The sequence below is a fragment of the Pleurodeles waltl genome, chromosome 2_1 (assembly GCF_031143425.1).
Source record: "Pleurodeles waltl isolate 20211129_DDA chromosome 2_1, aPleWal1.hap1.20221129, whole genome shotgun sequence".
In the NCBI taxonomy this organism is placed as follows: domain Eukaryota; kingdom Metazoa; phylum Chordata; class Amphibia; order Caudata; family Salamandridae; genus Pleurodeles; species Pleurodeles waltl.
The window spans coordinates 839685148-839712189 of NC_090438.1; positions in this window are offsets into that span (position 1 = coordinate 839685148).

The following is a 27042-nucleotide window of genomic DNA, read 5'->3' on the forward strand; positions in this document are numbered from 1 at the left end:
CAGAAGGTGGATTTTTAATCTCCGCCTTTTGTCGGAAGAAGGGTGGATACAGACTTCACAGGTTGAAATAAGGGATTTCTTTCAACGCAATCAGGGGTCTTCAACCCCAGCAATAGTCTGGGATGCATTTAAGGCCTATTTCAGGGGCTGGGTAATCGTCAAAGAGGTAGCTGATAAACAGGCTCTGAAACAACAAACTGCGGTATTGGAAGACGTAGTTCATAAGTGTTTAGTCACCTATTTGTACGCCCCTTCGGATACTAATAGGAAGGCTTTCGAAGCTGCCAAGAAAGCGCTGGCGGGATTAAAAAAAAAAAAGGTTGATATAGAATATGGGTCTTATAAACAGAAGAGTTATGAAGAAAGTAATTTTACGGGAAAATTCTTGGCATGGCATGCTCGAGATCGTATTGCTGGCAATGTTATACACGCTTTAAGATGCCCGGTCACTGGGGTTAGGCGCACTGACCCCAGAGACCTTGACCAAATTATGTTGGAGCATTATAGACAAATCTATAGTGATGCTTCAATTATAGATTCCAGGACCATTGAGAAGTTCCTGATGGGCCTTGATATTCCTTCCCTTTCAGATGAGGACTGTGTGGCATTGTCTCAACCATTTACAAAGCCAGAACTTCTAGACGTAGTTAAGAGTCTCCCCACAGGGAAAACCTGTGGTCCGGATGGCTTTCCGGCTGAGTTCTATAAGACTTTTATAAATGCATTTGCTGAGGAGTTTTTGGCCCTTTTAAATGGTTTATTACAGGGTGAAGAAATCCCCAGAACTTGGCATGCAGGGAATGTGGTTAGCTTCCCTAAGAAAAATAAAGATAGGGAGGATCCAAATGCTTACCGTCCAATTTCATTGTTAAACACAGACTATAAAATAATGACAAAACTACTGGCTAATAGGCTCAATGGGGTAATTAATAAATTGGTGCATCCCGATCAAAACGGTTTTGTGGCTGGTCGACAACTGGCTACAAACACACACTATTTAGCAGAGGCCCTTGATTATTTCACGACTAATAGAGTCCCTGCAATAATTCTTTTGCTGGACGCAGAGAAAGCCTTTGATTTGGTTGTTTGGGACACGCTTTTTTAAACTTTATCTAGTTATAAGGTACCCACTCAAGTTATTTCTTTAATTCAAAGGCTGTACTCAAACGCTGAGGCTAATATTATTATAAACTCAAAGTGTGTCGGACAGCTTCAAATACAACGTGGGACTAGACAAGGGTGCCCGTTATCCCCTATTTTATTTGCCCTTTTTATTGAACCACTCGCCATTAAAATTAGACAGCATAGTCAGATTCAGCCACCGTTAAAATCAATGGGAAAGATCAAACTTTATGCAGATGATATTATTCTGTTTTTGGACATAAAACACTCTTCTCGGGAAGCGGCCTTTAATCTATTTAAAGAATTTCAGCAAATCGGTGGCTATAAGATTAATAGGACCAAGACCTACATCATTCTTTGTGGTACCACTCCTAATTGTCTTCTTCCTGAATTAAGAGAATGCGTAAATCCCAATCCAAAAAGATACTTGGGGGTTTATTTTTCGTCCAATTTAAGTGATCTCTATGAGCTGAATTTCGCTCCTTTACTTCAGAAAACTCAGGCTTTACTGACTCGTTGGAGGCCTCTCCCTCTCTCTATATTAGGCCGCATCGCATTAATTAAAATGTCAATTTTACCACTTTTAAATTTCTTGTTTGCGGCTATTCCGTGTGTTTTAACGCAACCTTTTAAAAAAAAACTGGAATCCCTATTTCGCTCCTTTATTTGGCAGAACCGAAAGGCTCGAGCCGCTTTGAGTATACTGTACGCTGATAAGGAGAAGGGGGGACTTGCCTTGCCAAATTTCAAAGATTACTATTATGCATTATTTGCACACTATTATGCTAGTTTTAAATTAGAATACTCCGTGGGCTCCAAGTTTTTTTACTGGTTTTCGGGTATTTATATGCCGAGAGCATAATATCCGGAACCCAGCCCTCTTGACAAAATCGCCTAAAAAAGTTCGTTATAAAATTCTTAAATGGTTTCTCAAGAAAAGATTGGATTTTTTTAGAAAATATTCAATCCCTTCTGTACATTTTGACACTCCACTCTCACAGATTTCTCTAGGTTCAGGGACTCAGCTTAACAAAGTCATGGTGAAAAGGTGGGAGCGTGCTGGATTTAGTAAAATTGGAGATTTTCGTGCTGAGGGTAACTGGGAAGCCCCATGGAAAATCATGATCACAGTCAACAATGATTTTTTGCTGGTTGGATCCTATAATATTTTGCTGCAGGTTTTTAGAGACTTGGATGTTAATTCTATCATTAATGCCCAATCATTGGTAACAGAATTAGTTACACCTTCGCGGATAGGGAATGCAGGGGCATGGAGAAGGCTCTTGGCAGAAAGGGTCAAAGTGGATCTGGGGATAAGAGCTCAGATGAAATGGGTTAGTCAGGGGGGCATAGAAGTCTCAAGTGATTACTGGGAGACTATTAACCGCCTGAATTTCTCCGTGCTACGAGGGGCTAATTGGCATCGAATGATAATTTTTAGTAAATGGTTGTTGTACCGAACCCCGCAAGCCCTATCTCGTATGGGGATTGGCCACCCTAATATGTGTTTTCGGTGCAAGGAAATAGGGGCGGCAGGCTGGATACATACGATTGCGACATGCCGATGTATACAGAGATACTGGGAAGGGGTTTTTGCAATTTTAACATCCATTGTGTTGGTACCCATATCTCCCAGTATTCGCTTGTTGAGCTTGGGCTATGATATCGAGGCAAGACTTTCCTCTAGATTGGAGAAGCTCGTATTTATAGCCACTGCAGTGGCTAGGTCACTGTTGCTGAAAAACTGGCAGCCTGAATTATCTCCTACTAGTCAAGGATGGTATAATAGGATGGTCCAAGTTAGACTTCAGGAGATGAGATATGCTAGTAGAATAGGTAATGTTAAAAAGTTCTCTCTGATCTGGTGAAATTATTTCTTAGACAAGCTTGGCTGATCTTTCTTTTAGTTTCATTTTGTGAAAGTGACAATGTATCTTGTTGTGTACTGATGTTTCCTTTTTTCCTGATAATAAAATAATAAATGTTTAAATAAAAAAAAAGGAAAATCAATATTGAAGCGCCACCCAACGTGGACACATTTTTATTAAAGCGATTAACCCCCTGAATACACTACCTTCAATCCTAGTTATTACCCAATAAAGGGCACACCGTTCCAAAGCCAACACATCTTTTAGTTAGGTCCACTGTGTTGCATACTTTCATTTTGGTGCTCTATCGTCTAGGTAAATATGCTTTTTTCATTGGGAATTTTGCACATGTGATATTTTGTCTTGACTCTATTGGTTTAGTTTCATGGTATATGACCGAGCTTTCATTATAGCTGGAGTGACCAGTTTAACTTGTGTTAGATTGGAATGCATGTTTATGCCTCCCCCATACTTCGACTGGAGAAGATGAAAAGCACCATTAGGCAGGATGGTGCACTCCAAAGACTACTGTGACCTTTGAAATTGTGTGAAAAAGTTCAGTTAAATGAAGCAGGAGTGCTTTACAACCAATGAACCCTTGGCAGATAACTGTACAAACTAAATTGATAACTCACTCTACAGCTGAGGTTTTTAAAACTTTTTTTGCTCTGAGCCCCCTTAAGCAAAATGTTTTTAAGTCGTGGCCCCCCTCCTCCAAAACTTTTTATGGCAAGAGATAGGGAGTGTGAGGGAGAGGGATGAGTGCAGGTGTGGGTCTTACAAGATTATTTCAGTAGTACTTTTTCTATAGCTCATAAACCAGACTAAACTTTAGACTTATAGAAGAACAAATGCATTAGACAAAAACAGTTATTGACCCAAAATACTGCTCCCCATAATTGGGGTTTTTGAGCCCCTCACACTCCTGAACACCAATGCAACTACACCTGCTGCACTAATGATAACTGCAATCCCAAATAGCAGGCTATCTCCCATGCCTTTCACCTCTTCCCCATCACATCACACCAATCCCCGACCATCACACCAATCATGAAACATGCCTTCTGTCCCTTCCAGAAAAATAATCAACTCCCACATGTTGACTCCCTTTTTTTCTGCAAGTTTGCCCTTCGTTCTAATGTTAGGGAGGAAACTAAGCTCCCATGCCCCCCCTTTAAGTCGCACAACGCCAATAGCTCCAACTCAAGTGAATGCAAGACCTATTATATTACAAATGCTTGTTAAGTTATGCAGTGGGCTCCTTGCACCTATGGACCCAAAGCTACTGCACCTGCTTTACCAATGATAGCTACTGCCATGCAAATAGGGCAATCTCCTCTGCCTCTTGTTAAAAAACATGGACTCCCATCTTGTTACACCCTCTCTCTGCAGCCAAAAACAGTGTCTCCTTTGCTTTAATTTTCTCCTACCGTGGGCTATTGCTCTACAGCAAGTGTGTGCAGTAGGCCCTAATACAAGCATGGAAGGATAGTAAAACATCCATAATTGTGGTTTATTTGGTTCTCTATACCATTGTACCCGCAACACTGATGATACTTTCTGCCCTTTTGTGTTAAAAAAAACCCAGCAAGGGTGACCAGGGCTGTATCGCTAGCAAGGAAAATGGGCCCCAACTCCACTTTTTCATGGTAAGACTGCCAAAATTGAGCAGCAGTGGCTACTCGCACAACTGGCACCTATAACAGCTGCACTAATGGATGGCCCCTTTTTATAGCCCCCCCTTATACCATCCCCTATTCTTGGGGTATCTCTCTGAGAGGGCTGTCTCTAGCCATGTGTGAACAAAAAATGAGCCCCCTCACAGTACTCCCATGGCCTTCTCTGTGACAATATCCATTGCTTCTTTCCTCTTTTTCCTGCACTGTTACTCTGAGGCCCCAGGCGGTGGAGGGGATCAGGGTTCTGCATCTGAATGCAGCTGTGCTGGCCTACTCTCTGCCGATCCCTGGAGCCACCTTTTACATATACAAGTGCCACTGAACAGTAATGCTGACTTTGAGGTGCATCTGCCTGAAAGCAGAGGACACAGTTGTAGTGCAGAGAGTTAAAGAAGAAACAGGACTACTTATCAGACATTTATTGATTGAATCTCTTAAAGCAAAGATCACTGGAATTATGATATTCTGTGGCTGCAGCATTTCTGCATAATTATGGGTTTATCATATTTGCTACATAATCCATCATCTGTTGAATAATCTGTAGATTTTAAAATAAATTTGATTCTAGGTCAGACGGATCAAATGTTAGGGTGACATGTTCTGGAGCAGTGGAATGCCCTTCCCAAAGGAGCATACTGGTCACCTTTCAACTGGTTAATCCTGTATTTGGGTCTTGAAGTTCTACTAATGAGGTGAAATATTTCCCCTGACAGAGTTACCATGAGTAAAATGACAAAACAATGAATAAATAACCACAAAATGTGCTGCATTCGTTTTTACCTTTTCTTGCTGCATACATTAGTCAACCCTGGTGCATAATTATTGTGGCCCTGCTTAAACCTTCACGGTGACAAAGATTTATTCTTTTTGAGAGGTAATGCAGGAATGTTATCATCTGAGTTCTGGAATAATGGAGATGCTTACAAAAATGTCTGTGCTAGGTACAGTCTTTATTATTTATTGCTAAAACTATATTTCATAAGCACTAGCTTTCGCTAAATGAATTACCAAAATGTCTGGAAGACCATCCATATAAACATATTGTGCAAAATTGGCAACAATTCCTGATTGTCCCTCCTCCTTTACCCACCCTATTTCATCCGTATCCTTGTCTCATCAACACCCAATGTCTCCTGTGACGCCTCATCCCTGACTACCTTTTTGCCCATTTGACAATAGAGTTGCCTCAAATCCATTTAGACAAGTAATTCCTTACTGGACCAGGAACTGAACCAGGAGGCAACTAGCAATACACTCATTAGAACATAAATTAAGCACTGTAACATCCCAATACAAATGCATCTCCTGTAATAATCTAAAAATCATCAGAAGAGCTGCTTAATCCGGTCACCTGATAAGCCCCTTCTCCCGGCCCTGTTCCTAACAAATGAGTTCCATAGTCTTCACCCACAAGCCCAGATCTTTCAGTGCCTTACAGAGCACCAACAGCAGGTGAAAACCTGTTAGCTTTTACCTGTCCCTGTGCATGTCATTTTCCCTTCTCCAAACTCTCTGGCATAGTGACTCCACCAATAAACTGGAAAAAGCCTTGCCACAGAATATGTACTCAGACTTAATATCCTCCCCTTTAGCTTGTGATCTGCTACCATATCACATCCTCTGCCGGTGTGCACTCTACATCCGCTCAGCTTAATCCTTCCAGTCTCCAAGCCCCCAGCAGCTCTAAAACCCTAAAAGTACCAAAGAACATACATTTCAACAACATAAATTACGGCACCAACTCAGCACAATTTGTACATGCCCTAGGAAGCACTGCCAGCACCTTCAAGCAGTACCGACTGTGACAGCGGCCTCTGTAACCCCAGACTGTTTCCTTTTTCCAACCTTATAGCAGCCTACACCCCAATTCGCCCGCAACTGGCACATAGGTCCACAGTAACTAACTATAAAATGCTATCCTTTCCAACTTACCCACATTCATCACAACCTCCTACCTGCCAAAGATTCCACAGCATTATCTCCTCGTTCACTGCTGGTTGAACATAGAACAACATCCACTGCGAATTAGACATTGCATCCGCACAGCAGGCAGATAAGCATGAACACCCTTAACAATTGCAGCACCTTTAGATCCATTGCTGACTGCCTTTTCACCATACCTACTACCGGCATGGTGTTGATGTTAAACAACACATTTTTGTCTCTGAAATTGTCATACCAAACGGCCAAAGCAACCACTAGTGGAAAAAAATCCTAAAAAAGCAATGCTACAACCTTCCTGCCTCCTCTCTGACAGCCAGTGCTCTGCATGCCACTTTCTTTGCCAAAAAACCCAGAGTCGTCTGCTATGTCTGAAACAAAATGTATTTTCCACTCTGTGTCTTCACCGAAGCCTCACAGTGATATTTCATTAAAGTGTTCCAGAATAGTATATTCCATCCGCAAATCAGCTCATGCACCTGCTCAGAGCCTAACTCAGTAATGGAGAAGTGACAAACCTGACAATGATGAACCTACTTTCCTGCAAAATATTCCACCCCTTGCACCACCATGGGGGCAAAATTTAAATGCCCTAGCAGTACATAGACATATCTCACATATACTTCCATCAACTTTACCATAGCTTTCAGTTTTGTCCTCCAGCAATCTTGCCTCCATCCTTACAGATTTAATCACAACTCCTAATTTTGTTTTTAAAAACCTTGTCTGGTCTCCCATCTCCTCTGCCAAGCAGACAGCCAACTTTGCCACCTGCTCTTTAAAACTTGTCAGCATCTGCTGGCAATTCTCTGAGCCCGCTGTGTCCACAAATTAAAAATCATCCAGATAATGAGTCACAGAAGCAGCTCCTGTAACAAACGTAAACAGCCACTTAAGGAACTACATTTCTCAAACAAAGTGCAAAACAGGGCAACCCATCAGCAGTACCCAATCAGCAAATCACTGCCTTTCAAAGTGTACGCCCGTCAGTTTCTTAATCATCCAAATGCACCAGCCACAGTCTAAATGCCAATTTCATGTCACTTTTTGCTGTTCTTCTTACTCTAACTGTCGTAGTTTGACTCTTGCTCTAGGCAAGACTGCTGGTTTAAGGATGACAGTATTTATGTGTGTAGTTGACTATGCCAGTCCTACAACAAGTCGCAACTGTCATCCCAACCCTCCTCGCTCACAAGCAGCACCTCACCAACAACCCAAACAGTAAAAGGTGATTTGTAGCAGCCTTTACGCATGGACTCAAGAGCGTGACATCTCAGGGAGTGTCGTGGTTAAACGGAGATTACCCCTTTCTCACATGAACAACATGTCTCAATCAAACACAGGCAACAAAGGAGATGTAGTAAAGTTTTCAATAGGTTTTATTAACAAAACTGCAATCTGCGATAAGTTGCATGGGCTGCAATGATACAGATAATGAATAATGCAAGAAACAGAATTGTGAACACGAGAGTCATGAATACAAAGACTCCCACCATCTTGCAATAACATGAAATGGCATGAGATAAGAAATATGTCCTAATACTCTAGCATGATTAACCTAATATCTAGCCTAAAGAGAGCTTGGTGTGTTAAACCTAATCTGCCAATGCCATGTCCATCAGAAGAGCCCCCCAACCATTGTTACCTTGGAATGATGCCTCTAGCTCAGACTACGTAGGGACACAAAGACTGGGTCAGCGTCAAGGCGATGTGCAGCATGAATATCGTCGATGGCATCTGGTAGGAATTCCTCTGACTTTCTGTCTATGTGAGGTGCATTCATACAAATCTGCTCGGACCCCTCACGTAGGTCTGTTCCCAAACTATAGATAACAAGACATGCTTGGGGTGGCAATTACATAAACAATTTCCTCGAAAGCACAAAGTGGGAAAGTGCCTAATGTGAATACCTACATCTTATCTATCTCTGGCGCTGAGAGTGACGCCTTAGCAAAGTGGCACTGATAGAACAAAAGTAAAACACTGTCCTAACTAAAAACGATGTAACCATCTTGGAAAGATATAATTAAATAATTGTGCTAAAACAGAGCAAGCTAAGTAGGGTAAAAGTCACTGGGTGACGGGGGCACAGGACTGCAAGCCATAAGGCTAAGCTAACTCCTGCTTCCTATTGGAACAAGATAGGATTCACTCCATCCTCCCCATTGCCAGAACAAGTATGACGACATAGGATGACGCCACTGAAGGCGAATGAACCCAAGCTAAAATACTCTGGACTAAAAGAAGCTAAAAGCATTAAAAATAGCTAAACAAACTGTATTTAAAACATGTTAAAAATAGATAAAAATGTACAAAAGTAAAAATGTCAACCATGACAAGCACCGTAGGCTAAAATAAGGGCAATAAATGCAAACTTTGGATTTGGTAAGATAAGCCAATCATCAAATCTATTTAACAGTAGTCATGATCTTGAAGATCATCTTTGAAGCCATTGAAGGGAAAGCACCTCAGGAAAGAGGCCACATTGTCAGATATTAGATCGATGACAGGATAGGCAGATGGATCCACTGAGCAGTAGTGCGTGGCAGTCTCTTGTGCAGATCCACCTGCATGTGTGGCACTCTCCACAGTGCCAAAAAGAGCCAGATCATTCACCAAGGGAAGCCCTTATGTGGCCTCACAAATCAGCCTTAGTCTCAAGGGACACAACTGTGAATGAACCATCATCGGGGACATCAGCAGTTCTTGGTCCACAGGAGGCACTGGCAGAATAGCAAGACACACTGTAGGCAAATGTTTGAAGAGACACCACACGCACCAAAATACTGGCTGCACACACCATAGGACTGGTCTGAATGACAGTGACCAGTCACGCTCCAACTCTTCCAGCAACAGAGCATTAAAGAACTGAACCACACGTTCACGGCAGAGTTGAGCTGGTGGCAGTGGCTCCATTACTCTGCTTAGCTGGAAAGGAACAACCAAACACACTTGAAAAGAGTGAATGAATGGCTGAAGGAATGACTCCGAAGACAGTCTTGAAGATGGACACAAATCCAGACCCAACAGCCTCAAATAAGTACCCTTCAGAAAACAGGCCAAGATTGTGACTCCTGCATTGCAAAAGCAATGAAGGGACACCTGTTTGCAGATCATTGAATGACTAACAGAGGTCTCGCGTTCGCTTCTGCCGAGAAAGACCTCTGTATTGCCTTTCAGACACTTGTATTCGAAGGGCAACTCCCACTCTTCTTTAATATAGCTATCGCCTAAACGCTCGTATCTGCCCACGGTAAAATGTTTCAGGCATTTTGAAAAACAAAAAGTGGAAATGGGCAGATTTATAATGCCATGGAGGAGCCATACTTTCGATGGACTCTCTGCAAATGTGAAAGGCAACTTCTCTAAGTTTTCTATGTGAAGCATGGTGGAACTCCCTTCCCTTATAGCCATTGTCTGTTGTTCCTTCGCTAAATTAAAAGCAGCAAACAAGTCACTACCGTTAATATATTTCCATGGAACACAGCTGTTTTTCAGAATCTGTAATGTCCAACCTAACTGTATGATGGAACGCAGCTGACTTTATCCATGGTAGAAAAGGGACATGTCTGTCTGAATAATATCAATTGCAGATGACAATATGGCCCTCATTATGACTTTGGCATTCTATTTCGTAGACTGCCAAAGTCACTACCGCCATATGATCGCCACTATTTGGTGGGGAAGCCGCCTGCAGCCGTACTGGCTGTTGGTAGTCTAGTAGAGCTTGCTCCACCGCCACGTCACCACAACACCTCCCGCTGTATTACAACATTGTAAACGTCGTGGTGGTGTTGTGTTGGTGGGGCGCTGGTGGCAGAGCAAGTGCCATGGACCCCGTTCCCTCCCGGACGACCACCAGGTAAGGTGATCGTCCGACATAGGAGGGGAAGGGGGTGTTGAGTGTTTTGTGCGTGAATGGGGATGTGTGTGTGTGTGTGTGTGTGAATGGAGGGGGTGGGGGAGGTGCGGTGTGTGTTTGTGTGCGTGTGTGAATGCGTGAATGTGGGGAGTATGTGTGCGTGTATGCCAGGGGTGGGTGTGTGTGTGTGTGTGTAAGTGTGTGTGCGTGCGTGGATCGGGGCAGGGCGGGCAGTACGGGGTGGGGAGCTTCTGATGGAATCTGGGGTGGGGGCCTCCTACATGGAGGGGGGGTTGGAGAGTCCTGTTGTGGCAATAGTAATTACTATTCCTGTCGCCAGTATCCTAACCGCCAGGGATTTCGTGGCGGGCTGCCGCCACGGAATCCCTGGCGGTAAGGATACTCATTATACCACAGGCGGTGTTAGGTGGACTGCTGGGTCGAAGGTGGTCAACATTTAGCCAGACGGTCCCACCCCCCTGATGGTACAGGCGGTGAATTGGCTGTGATGCAACCAGTTCACTGCTGCGGTCATCATTTGTCATTCCGGCACCGCCACACTGTTGGTGGTCTGACCGCCGGCGTTCCAGCTGGACTGCCAAGGTCATAATGACCGCCTATGTTCAATAGGGAATAAATCCTGTTGGACAGAGCGTTCATGCCATTGTGGACAACCGCTAAAGCCTTTTCTGAATTTTCTTTGTCTAGCTGCCTTAAACATGCAGCAGCTTCTATCTGAGAAAGCTTCCAGATCTCATTGTACATGGCATAGATGAATCTTTTAGAGCATGGCTTTCTATGACCTATCAAGAAGTCCTGCAAGTCTACATCTTCAGAAAGAGTGTTAAGATGTTCCTTAACTGCGGCTAACATGTTAGTCTGTACCCACTGTTGGCACAGTTTACCCACACTGTGGCCCTCATTACAGCCCTGGCGGTCGGTGATAAAGCAGCAGTAATACCGCCAACAGGCCGGCAGTAAAAAAAATGGAATCACGACCATGGCGGAAACCGCCAACACAGACAGCCACTTTAACACTCCGACCGCCACAGTGGTAACAACAAACACCGCGGAGTAACTGCCAACAGACAGGTAGAAGACAATGTACCGCCCACTGTATTATGACACACCAATCTGCCAGCTTTTCCGGGGCGGTACCAACACCATCAAAAGCACGGCGGAAACAGTACTTGGAACGGAAACCACTCACCTCTCGACACCCAACGAGTAACCAGGACGCCATGGAGCCTGAGTTACAGGTGTTACCAATGTTGGTTTACCTCCTCTGCTACCAGGAACATCAAAGACGGCGGCGACGACTACGGTGAGTACTGCACCTAGCACACAGGGGAGGGGGGAGGAAAAAGAGAGGGACACACACACGCAACATGCAACACCCCCACCACCAACAACACATACATAAACACATGCAGCAACATTACATTGACACCCGGTTACCCCCTGGAAGAACGCAAGGACCAAATGAAATGATTGTAACAAGTGTAATCATCGAAAATCCAGATAGGCCAACATAAATTTAAAAGATCAGTATATACAAATATTCACAGTAAGTACACAAGTCCGGATACTGTTCTATTACAAGTCCGTGGACCAGTGGTCTCAAAAAGCATGGGCGAAGCCCACACATGCCACATGCCTCAAAATGGAGAGAACACTGCTGGGGCATCAGGTCGAAAAAAAGCACCTCAGGGGTAAGGGGAGGGGGGCACCTCAGCCGGATGATGGGACAACGCCACTGCTCCACAAGGGGGCTCCATGCCCACTGCTTGGTCCTGGGGAGCGCAAAGCCACAGTCTCACAAGTATCTCAAGTGGGTGGTTTACCCACTGCTTTATCCTGGAGAGTGCAAAGCCACAGTCTCACAAGTCTCTCAAGTGGGTGGTTTGCCCACTGCTTTATCCTGGGGAGCGCAAAGCCACAGTCTCACAAGTCTCTCAAGTGGGTGGTTTGCCCACTGCTGTATCCTGGGGAGTGTAAAGCCACAGTCTCTCAAGTCTCTCAAGTGGGTGGTTTGCCCACTGATTTATCCTGGGGAGTGCAAGGCCAGTCTCTCAAGTGGATGCCGTTCTCCACTGGTTCTGGAGGGGGCCTGGTGCCCAGAATGCTTCATCCTGCCAAGGACTGGGGTAGTGGATGTTGTTCTCCACCGGTTCTGGAGGGGGCTTGGTGCCCAGAGTGCTTCATCTTGCCAAGGAGTGGGGTAGTGGATGCTGTTCTCCACTGGTTCTGGATGGGGTCTGGTGCCCAGAGTGCTTCATCCTGCCAAGGACTGGGGTAGTGGATGTTGTTCTCCACTGGTTCTGGAGGGGGCTTGGTGCCCAGAGTGCTTCATCCTGCCAAGGACTGGGGTAGTGGATGCTGTTCTCCACTGGTTCTGGAAGGGGCCTTAGGCCCAGAGTGCTTCATTCTGCCAAGGACTGGGGTAGTGGATGCTATTCTCCACTGGTTCTGGAGGGGACCTGGTGCCCAGAGTGCTTCATCCTGCCAAGGACTGGGGTAGTGGATGTTGTTCTCCACTGATTCTGGAGGGGGCTTGGTGCCCAGAGTGCTGCACGTGGGGTGTGGCAGTTCCCATTCCCTTGCATGGGTGTCTGAGCCATGAGATTTTCTGTGAACAGGTAGCATGATACTCTATGGCGGCAAAGACACACTCCTCCCTGCGGCGACTTAGCCTGCCAACTGCTGGTACTGCCAGGGCTGGTTGTGGTGCCTCATGTAGTGTGTGCAGGGTCCAGGACGTCTCCTGCAGCCTTGAAGACTGCCCACTGGGGATGATGCTGATGTCGGCTGTGGTGCCACTGGCTGGGCACATCGCGGGGCAGGTGGCGGTGGCGGTGTCGGCGGCCGAGATGCTCCCGGTGTTGCTGGTGTCAGTACCTGTGGAGGGGACAGCAGGACGTCTCCTGCAGCCTCGGATGGCTGCCCAATGGGGATGATGCTGGGGACTGTAGCGGAGGCAGCAGACGTGAAGGTGGCGGTGCAGGTGGCGGTGGCCACCGCCGTACAGGTTGCTGTTCTGTCTTGCAGAACGGGTGACACCAGTCCCTCACCCGGAGGCTCTGTGCCCTGAGCTGACTTCCCTTTGGCCTTGTGTCCCTTCCCCACCTTGGAAGTCGCTGCTGGGAACTTGGCACTGTCCTCTTTTGTCTTGGAGGAGGCCTTTCTGGGTGGTTGGTGCGGCTTTTCCATACGGCATGTGGGCCCCTTCTTCACCTTGGCAGGTGGCGGAATAGGGTGATCCTTATCCTCACTAGGTGGCACACTGAAAGTCCTGATGCGTGCCGCCCGCGATGTTTCTGGACTTGCTGGGACCACAGTGCTAGAGGGTTTTGTGGCTGAGGTGCTGGCCTGGGATCTGACCATCCTGGCCCTAGGGGAAGGACGGGGGGGGAGGTGTAGGGAAGAGGTCAATGTTAGCCAGGAAAAGTTTCTTTGACACACTGGGATGGGAAGATAGAGGGGGTTTCGGAGTGGAGGAAGAGGTAGTGGTTGTAGGAGGTGTACGTCTGCTGAGTTTGGGTGCATGGGCTGGAGGCTGTTGTGAGGTGTATGGCTGTTGAGTGGGTGTGTGCCTGCATTTGTGTACTTTGGGAGGAGGGCTCACACACACACTGGGAGAGGACACAGGGGACTTGTGCATGGAAGTGGGGGTGGTGATTGCACGTGAGCGGTGTGTGGTGATGGGCGTGCTGGTGATGGAAGTAGTGGCTGAGGATGTAGTGCATGCAGGTGTGAGTGGAGACGAGACTGGGAGGGAGGTGAACGACGTGGAGGAGGGGGACACAGTGGAGGCAGTGGATGTTAGTGTGTCTGCATGGGTATGGTGCTTGAGTGAGTGCCTGTGGGATGTGTGGTGCTTATGTTTGCCTGAACCACTTTTGTGTATTGATGAGTGTGCATGCTGGTCTGATGGTGTGCTTGGGATAGGCTGAGGTAGAGGGGATTGGGTCTGGGAAGTGGAAGTTGGAGGGGGGAGGCTGGACACAGGGACAATGGCTGCCATCAGTGCTGAGGCCAGTGCCTGAAATGCTCTCTGTTGGGCTGCCACGCCAGAATGAATGCCCTCCAGGTATGCATTTGTTTGCTGCAGATGCCTCTCGAAACCCTGGATGGCATTCAAAATGGTTGACTGCTCAACAGTAAGGGATCTCAGGAGGTCAATAGCCTCCTCACTGAGGGCAGCAGGGCTGACTGGGGCAGGGCCTGAGGTGCCTGGAGTGAAGGAGATGCCCACCCTCCTGGGTGAGCGGGCACGGGAAACACGCTGAGGGGCTGCTGGGAGGGCGGTGCTGATAGGAGGGTTGCAGTGGGCACAGAGGTGCCCGCCACCGCAAGGGAGCTCCCATCAGAGGAGGAGTTGCTGTCACTGGTGTCTCCTCCTGTCCCTGTCGTGGAGCTCCCCTCGCCCTCCATCCCACTAGTGCTTTAAGACTCCGTACATTCACCCTCCTGGGCCATGTGGGTTGCCGCTCCCTCCTGCTCAGGTGCCAATGCTCCTCTGCCAGATGATGCTAATGCACACAAGGGCAGGGTGACAAAATAAAAAGGGGGGGAAAGCCAGAGGAGACACATGGTCAATGCCAGCAACAACACCACCGTTGGTGGACACAACACACAGGGAGCAGCCCTATGCAGTAGGCCATGCACTAACTGTACTTGGGAAAATCACCTGCCCATGGGGGACTGTGCCTAATTTGATGCACACCTGGAACCCACAGGAGCCTGACTAGGTGTAGATGGCCACTACCACTTTTGGGGTTGGAGTGCTACAGAGCCTGCCTAACAATGGACCTACACTAGCAAGTTTGCCCTGGCCTAGGGGAGCCCACAGCCCACTTCCCCCACCCAGACACCTCATACAGTGTGCAGAGTAAGCTGAATGTGACTGTACTCACCCCCTTGTGGCTGCTGTGATGCCCTCAAGCGCCCATCCAACTCAGGATATGCCACCACCAGGATCCGGTACATCAGGGGGGTCATGGTGCGATGGGCACCCTTCCACGTTGGGAGGCCATCCCCAGCTGGGCCTCTGCCGTCTTCTTGATCCAGCGGCGCAGGTCCTCTCATCTTTTGCGGCAGTGGGTGCTCCGTCTATGGTAGACCCCCAGGGTCCGCACTTCCTTGGCGATGGCACACCAAATACCCTTCTTCTGGTGGGTGCTGACCTAGAGGAAAAGTGAAGTAAGAATGGATTTTACCACAACCTTCCCACCCTGTCCCAGAAACACATACACTGACCATCCTCACATGCTGGCCTCAGCCCACCCCGTATATTCCATCCACCCCACTCCATACATTCATGTCCCATCCATCATGCTCACAGTTCACTCACCTGTTTGTCTGGAGGACCGTAGAGTAGCGTGTACTGGGGTGGACCCCAGCCACCAGGTTGTCCAACTCCTCCGCGGTTAAGGCAGGGGCCCTTTCCCAGACACTGTAGCCATTGTCTCTTCCAGACTCAGGTCACAGCAGCACTTGCAGTGTAGGTCCTCTCCTGTTGAAGGTCAGATATCAAGCGAGTAAAGAGATAGAAAATGGCGGTTACGTCCGCGGCGGTGCGTACCGTCAGCTCCGGCATACATCGTCATTGGCTCCTGGAACCCATAGGGCCCAATGATAACCAATGTTGAATTGCGCTGCGGTCTTCGTCCGCCTACCGCGACACTGCACAACGCCAGCGCAGTTACCTCATTTCCCCTTGTCCCTCCTTATAGGTCAGGTAGCCGGCATTTCAGGGGGCCACATGGCAGGGCAACTAACTGCGTCACAGAATTTTTGGGCAGGAATACGGACAGACATCGCCACACACCGATTACATCACAATTGTTCAAAACACCCTTGTGCGAACTATGTGGTGTCTGACCCTCTGCTCACCCTTCTCCTCCATAGGGCACATCCGTTGGGGCAGATAATGAGATGGCATCATCCTCCGGTATACAGACCCTGGTGGACTTGTCGACAATGGAAGACAGACACATCATTATCACCTACAGACTTGATCGTGCCACAATCCAGGAACTGTTTGCCCAGTTGGAGCCAGACCTGATGTCAGCTATCCGCCATCGCACAGGAATCCCCCTCTAATGCAGGTCCTGTCAGTACTCCATTTCCTGGCCAGTGGTTTCTTTTCAAACAACAGTGGCCATGGCATCAGGGATGGAACAGCCAATGTTCTCTAACGTGTTGTCCAGAGTGTTGTCTGCCCTGCTGAAACACATGCGCAGCTACATCGTTTTCCCTCAGGTGGAGGATTTGCCCACAGTGAAAGGTGACTTCTATGCCCTGGGACATATCCCCAACATCATTGGTGCCATTGATGGTACACATGTGGCATTTGTCCCACCCCGCAGGAATGAACAGGTGTACAGAAACCGCAAAAGCTACCATTCCATGAATGTGCAGATTGGGTGTTTAGCAGACCAGTACAACTCCCATGTGAATGCCAAGTATCCTGGCTCAGTGCATGCCGCTTACATTTTGAGGAAACGCAGCATCCCTTATGTGATGGGGCAACTCCAGGGGCACCGTGTGAGGCTAATAGGTGAGCCCAAGGTCCCAACACAGTTTGAATAGGTGTCTGGGTATGGGAGAGTCCCTAAGGGTTGGTGTGTGTCTAACAGTTGTCCCTCGATATTTGCAGGTGACTCTGGTTACCCCAACCTATCATGGCTACTGACCCCAGTGAGGAATCCCAGGACAAGGGCAGAGGAACGCTACAATGAGGCACATGGGTGAACTAGGAGGATAATAGAGCGGACTTTCAGCCTCCTGAAATGTGGTAAATAATTTAAAATACCTCTGAATTTGCCTTGTAAGTTAAATAAATAATAAAAAAAAGGAAAGAGACGGGGTCCGAGATGTAGAGAATAATCAGGATTTATTCAATAACTTGAGTTAAGGGAGAGCTCCTTCACCAAGCGGGTTAGGGAGTAGTCTGTCTTACTTCGCGCAGCATAGAGCTTTTATACATTTTTCTACTACATGCAAACAAATGGCAGAGGTTTAATCATTTTCCACTAGTTAGGTATAAAAACATTTGTATGCCTCAGGGGAGAGGAGTGGGAGATTGCTTACAAACATAAATGTGCAAACAGCTGAAGCGTATAATAGTGTGTAGTAAATGGCAGGTATGACCTTGTTCCAATTGCAGGTTATTCCGTGGAAATTAGTTTTTCTCAAAATTGGCTTAACCGCAGGTATGTGGCCGGTCTGGTATTTGGCCTTAGGCATATTACACGATGTAGCTGCTTTCAAGCTGCATCTTTTTCTGCCTATTTCCTCTGTGACGGGGTGTTTAAAACACTCACAAAATGGATGCCATATTCAATATGGTTGTCCTGATGTCAAATGAACAGTGGTTGCACGAAGGGTGAGAAACTATTTTTCCACATTCCCTCCTTGCACCAGAGTGCAACCATTGTCTTCTATTTCGATGGCCATAAGATCATCAATATGATCTTGGAGCATAATCTTAACATTTTCTTTTTTCTGGATGTGTGGTTTAGGAATGCACATGGTAGCACACAATCCACAAAGTGGCGGGCCACACTGGATGCACAGGCAGCATCCCATTAATGTAAACAATGCTATGCCAATAGCAGAAATCAATTTCCAGCCCCATGTGGAGACTAGTCCCCAAAACCATCCTGACCAGGTCCAGTTGCCAGGATCCTGGTGTAAGCTGGACGCAATTTTGTGCAATTTAGAAATAGCCTCATAGACAGAGGGGGCATTATCAGGTATGAAAACACAGCAGCTCGACCCGATAATTTTACATGCTCCGCCCCTCTCTGCTAGTATGACATCAAGAACAAGACGATTTTGAAGCGCTACCATTCTGATAGCGGATTGTTCCTGTGTCAAATTTCCCAGAGCAGCTATAGTCTGATTTACAACTGCTTCTACTGTTCGAGTAAGCCTACGGATAAGCTTACTATTCTGAATCGGTCCAATAAAGAAGAAGAAACCTCTATTGAAGTCTGTATACTGTTCCAGGGTAGTCTCTGTTTGGTCTATCCCCGAAGTATCTATAGATCTCTTATGCCTTTCATTAGGGAGTAGGCGATCCTTATGATACATCGGAGGGGCAAGGAAAACGGGAGGCAATAGGAAAGATATATAGCATCTTCCTCCCCATCCGAGGGGAAGACGTATATAGGCTATCTCTCCACAGACAAAATATGTATGTCCAGACGCTGGAAACGTTGATTGGCCTTTATCCTCGAAACTCACAGTAATATTACATTCACTGTGTCCTACCTGGATTATACCAGTCTTCTGGACACACAGCTGTCCTTTCATTTTGGAAACAGATATGGAGGTTGGTCCGCCTTTCTTTTTAGACTTGGTATTTACTAATTTGGAAGACCAATACTCCTGTTTGTACTCTTCACTTTCGAATATAGTCCCCTTAGCCTGTGGTATTCCATTATCGTCGGGATAACAGACTTGATTAAGGACGGTATTCAGATCTCCCCATGGCCACCCATTCTTAGATATCCGAGCATCTTCTTCAGGGCATGCGGAATTGGAGGTATTGTACGCTGTTATTAAGGCAAACCAAGCCTCACAGGTACCATTATATGAAAATGGAAAAGGTACCAGTGGCATCCCTCCGTCATTCTGATGAGGGGGAATCTGTCCGCATATCCAGCAATCGGTAGTATTGGCAACCTGGTGAGTATAGTGCAACATCCGTACAAAGGAGTTATTTTGCATAGCTAGTCTGTGGGCCCGTTCATGAGGCTTAAGATCATAATAGGTATGTTCTTGTGTACTGTTGGGTGAGAATATAGGGAATTGACTAGATGGAAAAATTAAATATAAAACCCAACCTAAACACATTGCTGCTGCCAGAAACAACATTAACATCATTATACAAAAATTTCTTTTCGCACACATTTTCTTTCTGTATTTGTCTCTCAACATCTTCTGCTTCACTGTCTCCGTCGTCATTTTTGTCAGGTATACTTCTCAGAGCCCCTGCCGTTTCACCAACAAGTAGAGCTTGTTTGGTCTTAATTGACCTGGGCTCGAGTAGATGACCTGAGTTTAGATCTATAAGTCTGCTGGAGACTTTCTTCTGTGGGTAATGTCAATTGTTCTGCGTTCTGTTGTGTCTGAAGTGGCGATGTCTGTCCACTTTTTTCCTTGGGAAAATGTTTCTTACAGTGACTGGCATGAAGCCATCCCTTACGACCTTCGACTTTTACAGCTGTCCTGGTAACCAGTAGAACGAGCTTCGGTTCCTTCCATTGAGGCTCAAGAGGTGTTGTTCGATCAAAATTACGAATATAAACCCAATCGCCTGGTTTGATCTGGTGCTCTTTGGGCTCAGTATTATCAGGAAATGCGGCTGCAACCTGTGAACGACAAGATTGAAGTGCAGACATCAAGGAAGCCAGGTAATCAGTCAGTACAGGTATTTCAATATCTGTTATAGCTTTCGCACGTGGTATTCCCCATATGTTAGGAGGCCTACCAAAAACTATCTTGTAGGGCGCGAGCCCCGTTCTGGAATGAGGAATCATACGCATGTAAAACAGAGCTACTGGTAAGGCAGTAATCCAATCAACTCCCTTTTCAGCACATATCTTTGCCATCTTGTTTTTTAAAGTCTGGTTATGTCGCTCAACCAGGCCTGCTGCCTGTGGATGACGCACACAGTGAAATTTCCACTGGTATCCCAACAGGAGCGATATCTTTTTCATTAATTCAGACGAGAATGGTTGACCATTATCAGAATATATAACTCGGGGCAGACCGAACCTAGGGAAATACTCCTTGATCAATTGTTTAGCTGTAGTGCTGGCAATATAGTCAGGTACAGGATAAGCTTTGGTCCATCGTGTTAATGTACATACTACTACGAGTACATACTTCTGTCCTCTACATCTTTCCATTTGTATATAGTCCATCTGTATAACTTCAAAAGGGTGTTCAGGAGGATGAAATCCTCCTGCCCCTACTGTTGTGCCTTTTCCAATATTATACTAACAACATATCATACATGTTTGGACTCTTTGTTTGGCTGCTGCTCTAAGATGTTTATTGTCCCATATATGTTGTATTGCGTCTAGCATAGCTTTTTCCCCAAGGTGGGCTGGTCCATGTATTGTTTCTATAATAATCTGCACCATGGCATCGAGAAGATACCAGACTGCTTTATGTGATGTCATCCATCCTTGATCAGTTAGTATCCGTCCTTCCTCTTTCCCTTTTTCTTTTTCCTCATTTGTGGCGTGACTCTGTATGTCTTGGATGTCCATAGTTATATCTCGTGTGACCTGCATATGCATAAATTCGGGACCGTGATGCAGCGTACTCTCTACGTCTTTCTTTGTCATGTCTTGAGCTGTTTGATCTGCTAATGCATTTCCTAATATAACATGATCTGTCCCCTTTGTGTGTGCTTTGCATTTTATTATAGCTATTTGTTCTGGTAGATGTATATCATCTAACAATTGTGTTATCAAGTCTGCATGTTGTATTTTTGATCCATGCGATGTCATGAATCCTCTTTCTCTCCATAATGTTCCAAAATTGTGTACTACTCCAAAAGCGTACTGTGAATCAGTATAAATATTTATTTTTTTTCCTTTACCCAATCGACAGGCCCTGCTCAATGCTATCAACTCGGCCGCTTGTGCTGAGAGAATGGGTATCTGTTTACTTTCTAAAATTTGAGTATTTGTGGTAACAGCATAGTTGGCCCTTATCTCCCCCTTTTCTGTTCTTTTACAGGAACCATCCACGTAAATATTTTCTTCTGCATCTGGTAATGGAGTGTCTTTTAAATCTGTTCGTGGTTTCGTCACTTGTTCAATCACTTCCATACAATCATGTACCTCACCTGTGTTCTCGTGAATGGGTAAGAGTGTGGCAGGGTTCAGGGTATTGCATCTTAAGATCTGTATGTGAGGTTGAAAAAGTGTCAGTTCATACCCTGAGAGTCTTGCTATTGTTAGATGTTGTGTCTGTGTTCTGTTAAGTAATAGTTCTACTGCATGGGGGACTCGTACTATCAAAGGGTGTCCCAATACTATAGCATTGCTTTGTCTAATAGCTTGAGCTGTTGCTGCTACAGCCTTCAGGCATGCGGGAAGAGCTTGTGCTACAGGATCTAAGGTGGATGAAAAATATCCACATGGTCTTTGTTTTCCAGCTTGCTCTTGTGTCAGGACCGATAGAGCGGTCCCATTCTTTTCAGTGACGAATAGTGTAAAATCTTTATGATAATCAGGGGTGGCCAACACCGGGGCCTGACACATCGCCTCTTTCAATGTTTTGAAAGCAAGCGTGTGTTCCTCTGTCCAGGGAAGCTGGGGTGACGTGCTGGCTTCTAATGTCGTCAATTTTACAAGTGGTTTTGATATTAGTGCAAATTGGGGTATCCATTGTCTGCAGTAGGATGTTAGTCCTATGAATTCGCGTACCTGTCTCTGTGTTTTTGCTGTGGTATATTTTGTATCAATTGTATTCTCTCTTTTGTTAGCTGCCTTCCCTCCTTTGACAGTAAGTGCCCTAAGTAGGTCACTTGCTGTTGACAGAATTGCAATTTCTTTGGTGACACTTTGTGGCCATTTTCAGCCAAGAATGTTAATACCAATAATGAAGCTTCGACACATGACTGTTCAGATCTGGCCGTAATGAGTATATCATCGACATACTGCAGAAGGGCTGTTTGATCAGGCATTTGTATGGTGTCTAGCTGTCTTTTTAGTTCTTGGCTATAGATGCTCGGGCTGTCAGTAAATCCTTGAGGAGCTCGGGTAAACCGGAAACTCCTTCCGGATAATGAGAACCCAAACAAATATTGACTGTCTTCATGTATTGGTACACTGAAAAACGCGTTTTTGAGATCGATAACGGTAAAATGTGTGGCTTCACAATCAATTGTTGTTAAAAGGGTAGATATGTCTGGTACGACAGGATGTTGTGCCACAACACATTTATTTAATTCCCGTAAGTCTACCACAAGTCTATAGTTGGTATTTTCTCCTTGTTGTACTCTCTTTGCCACAGGTAATACGGGTGAATTCACGGTATTTGATGGTACTTCGATCACCACCCCACTAGTGATGAGGTCCTCTATAATGGAAGTAAGGTCTTTCTCAGCTTGTGGAGGCATTTTATATTGACGGAGTCGTGGTAGTATGGCTCCCTCCTTTAAAATGATCTTGTGGGGCGTAATGACCATCCGCCCGACCAATGTGGGACTGGTGGCCCACAACTCGGCTGGGAGGTGGGCCAATCGAGGATCTAAATCTCTGACTGTATAATGGCCCTTGAAATCTCGAAGGAACAGACGCACATCCTGGGGGGAGCACACTATTATGGCTCCTAATTCTTTCTATTGTTTTATTCCTAATAGATTCTCGGGGCAAGCATCAGTCAAGAGAAGATCTGTCGTAGTGGTAAGGGGGCCAATTTGTAAGGGTAGTGGCTCTGATGTATTACTTGTAATGGGTTGACCAGAAAAACCCAGTGAAATATTTTTATTCCCAGAGAGTGGAGCTTGCGGAAGCTTGTTATGATCTATCGTTGTCTTACTTGCCCCTGTATCCAATAGGAATTTCTTGTCTTGTCCCAGGGGGTGAACGTCTACATATGGACCAGTTTGGTCCACAGTTATAGGGATAAGGGGCAATTTATCCTCAACCCCCCTTGGGCAGCCTCATAAAAAACTGGGAAAATCGGCATATCCAGTATTTTCATCAGATATGTACATTTGCATTGTGTCTGGTATTCCCTGATTCTGTTCTTGAGGCGTTCCTTCTTGAGGTCTGTACTGATCTCGAGGAACATGTATTCTGGGTGTAGTTTTCCCAGTGGCCACATTATGTTTTAGAACTGGGCACGTAACGTTCCCTTGTAAATCTTTAACATAATGTCCTGGTTTTTTACAATAGTTACAAACACCTTTAGAATTATTAACCTTTCTTTGTACCTGAGGTTGTGGCCCTGATTTGGGCATCACTGTTTGTGCCACTAGTGCTCTTAACTTAGTCTCCTTTACCCTAACCTTTTCGCTTTCTTCTTCCCCCCTTATCCTGTTTTGGTGGTATTGTAATATTCGTAGGACTTGGGAGGGACTTTGTGCTTGCCAGGAGCTCTCTACCTTTTGAACTCTTTCCCTTAACTTCGGGAGGCTGTTTTCCACCAATTTGGATACAAAAACATGTGCATATGAATCACTTTCTAATTTAAGACCACTATTGGCAGTGAAACATTTCTCTAATCTCGTATAATAATCCCCTATATCTTCACCTGGCTTTTGTTTACAGGCGGAGATAGCATCCCAATCCTCTTTCCTTGTGGTAAGAAGTTGGGGCAACACTTTAAGAATGAGGGTCGGTGCTAATTTCACATCATTTGGTATGTCGGCTCCAGCTGCCCTGGCGTTGTCATTTGTCTCTAAGGCGGCCCAATTCAAATTAGCGTTATCCACTAACCAGTCTTGTCCCCTTAATTTCTCATAAATACCTGGGGGCAGCACATTTTTTAGTATAATTGTTAGATCTGTTAAGGTATATATTCCCATAGTAAGGACGTCTGTGAGTTCCTTAAAAAACCCAACAGGATCCTTAGAATGCGGTGGTACCATTTCTTTCATTTTCATTATTTCTAATTTAGTAAGAGGTGTATACACAAAAACTTTCTGCAATTCATTTGCGGCGTTTACTCTAGGATGGACCTCTCTGAGAGGGTATTGTCGATACATTTCTTTCTCCCCGTAATCAGTATTGCGGGCCCGAAGGAGTGTCCTAGCCACTTCATCATGATATTCCTGTCGTGCATCTAAAAATATGTTAAGGAAGTGTGCAGGATCTTGCAAGAAGGCCAAGGAGGTACATTTGGATAACAAGTTTTCAAGGGCTGATTGATGGGGTCTGAAAACTCTATTCAGTGTCATCAAGTGTTGTGTCATGTACAGACTTGCTAACCTACGCTGGATGAGGGGTAAACTAGAGTATAACTGGGCTATAATGTCCGAATTATAAATCTTCGGTTGTGAAGTCCATAGGGTAGCAGTACGGACCAGTTCTTGTTCCTCCGCTGTCAATGGCGGTTCTTGTTCAAAGAACCAGTCTAGAGCTTCCTCAGTTTCCTCATATAATTCTTCGCTACTGGGAGGTTCTGGGAACGCAAGTAGGGAAGCAAACCTATCTCTTAGGGGTGGTACACATCGTACAGGGTGCTGTTTACTGATTTTCCTCTCGGGAGTTACTGTTCCTTCTTTAAATTTATGTCTATGTTCCCTCATGAGATCTAATAATTTGTTTAATTTGGAATCCACTCCTTCTCCCTTATCCCCCCCTTCCTCTTCCTCCGCCACCTCTTCCATTAAATCTTCTAATTTCGCCGGATTTCTTAATCTCTTAAATTGGAAGTATCGAGCAAATAGATATAACATGAAGGTATATATATACATTTGTTGTTTTCTGTTTCCTACTTTCAAGACATCTTGGTAGGGAGTAGAGTCGCACCCTTTTTACATGAATTCTAGCATACCATTGATATTATTTTGTACAGCGGGGATCTTTTCTATTTTTTTCCAAATGGCAACTAGTCTTTTTCCCTCGTCCCCTAAGGCGGGGTATATCGTGGATAAGGGATCGTGTGGGCACTGTCCTTCTGGTTCTCCCACTTCGTCCTTCTTATCCTTTTCTACTATAGAGAGAAATCTCGCGGCTTCGGAGAGATCCTCAACAGTTTCAGGAGAAACCAATGGTGGTAGATTATGTACAGGTAAGAGTGGTCGTGTATTGGTAGAATATGGGGGTGGCACATCTAATAAGTCCATAAGCGCCGAATCATCAGGGGGCATAGGTGCACTGGGAAGGAGAGGATACTTTTTTGATTTATCGGGGCAGGAATTTTCACAACTTGGCAGTACAGGGTATAAACCTGTAACATTTCCTTGACTTTCCCTTATCATCTGCTCGAGAACTACCTCTTTTCCTTTCTCTTGAAGTTCCTCCTGTCTATTTTTTCCTGACATTCTCTGGGCTTTCTCAACTTTTCCTTGAGCTTTCTCTTGCCTCCGTTGGGCTTCTTTCCTCCACCATTCTATGGCCTCTAACTGGCCCTGTCTTGCTTTTCTCCTGAACAACTGTTCCTCTACTTTGAGGACATTTTCTATATCAAAAGTCCCCGTGCTTGGCCATTTAAATCGTTCTGCTAATTGACTAGTATATTCTACCCATAGGTCCAAGAATACAATGGCGGGCATACCATGTTTGTTATACATGAACCTAGCTGGAGTGTCCTTGGGTGGGAGTGCAATCGCCCTCTCTAACAATTTTTTTCTTTTTTGCCCGATACTTGAATTTAGTAAATAATGACATTCTTAATGTAAATCTGTACAGTTTCTGTTTAAACAGAAAACGTCTTGATACTTTTCAGCAGTACTCACCGAAAAGCAAACTCGTTATTCTTCGATCGAATCCAGACGCTGCGCGTTTTGAGGGATCTCGGACGTCTCAGACTCCTCTTCTCCTCGTTGTCGCACTCGGGTATGGACTTTCCGCTTCTCTCACCGCCTCATGTGTATGCCGGGCGCTGGTCCGCCCCTGGGACTCCGAGGGAGTTCGGCGGGAAATCCCCACCGGGTGCACCTAAAGTCCGTCGCGAGAGAGAGTAGGGGAAAAACCCGCGACCGGCAAAACCGGCGCGTGTGGAGAAGGGAAAGTTCCTGTTCGGGCGCCAAAATGTGGTAAATAATTTAAAATACCTCTGAATTTGCCTTGTAAGTTAAATAAATAATAAAAAAAAGGAAAGAGACGGGGTCCGAGATGTAGAGAATAATCAGGATTTATTCAATAACTCGAGTTAAGGGAGAGCTCCTTCACCAAGCGGGTTAGGGAGTAGTCTGTCTTACTTCGCGCAGCATAGAGCTTTTATACATTTTTCTACTACATGCAAACAAATGGCAGAGGTTCAATCATTTTCCACTAGTTAGGTATAAAAACATTTGTATGCCTCAGGGGAGAGGAGTGGGAGATTGCTTACAAACATAAATGTGCAAACAGCTGAAGCGTATAATAGTGTGTAGTAAATGGCAGGTATGACCTTGTTCCAATTGCAGGTTATTCCGTGGAAATTAGTTTTTCTCAAAATTGCCTTAACCGCAGGTATGTGGCCGGTCTGGTATTTGGCCTTAGGCATATTACACGATGTAGCTGCTTTCAAGCTGCATCTTTTTCTGCCTATTTCCTCTGCGACGGGGTGTTTAAAACACTCACAAAATGGATGCCATATTCAATATGGTTGTCCTGATGTCAAATGAACAGTGGTTGCACGAAGGGTGAGAAACTATTTTTCCACAGAAGGCCAGGTTCCGGTGCCTGCATCTGACAGGTGGCTCTCTATACTACTCACCGAAGAAGGTGTGCCAGATAATCGTGGCATGCTGTATGTTACACAACCTGGCTTTGCGACGCCAGGTGCCTTTTCTGCAGGCGGATGGGCCTGATGTTGATCTTGTGGCAGCTGTGGAGCCTGTGAACAGTGAGGAAGAAGAGGCAGAAGAAGAAGATATAGACAA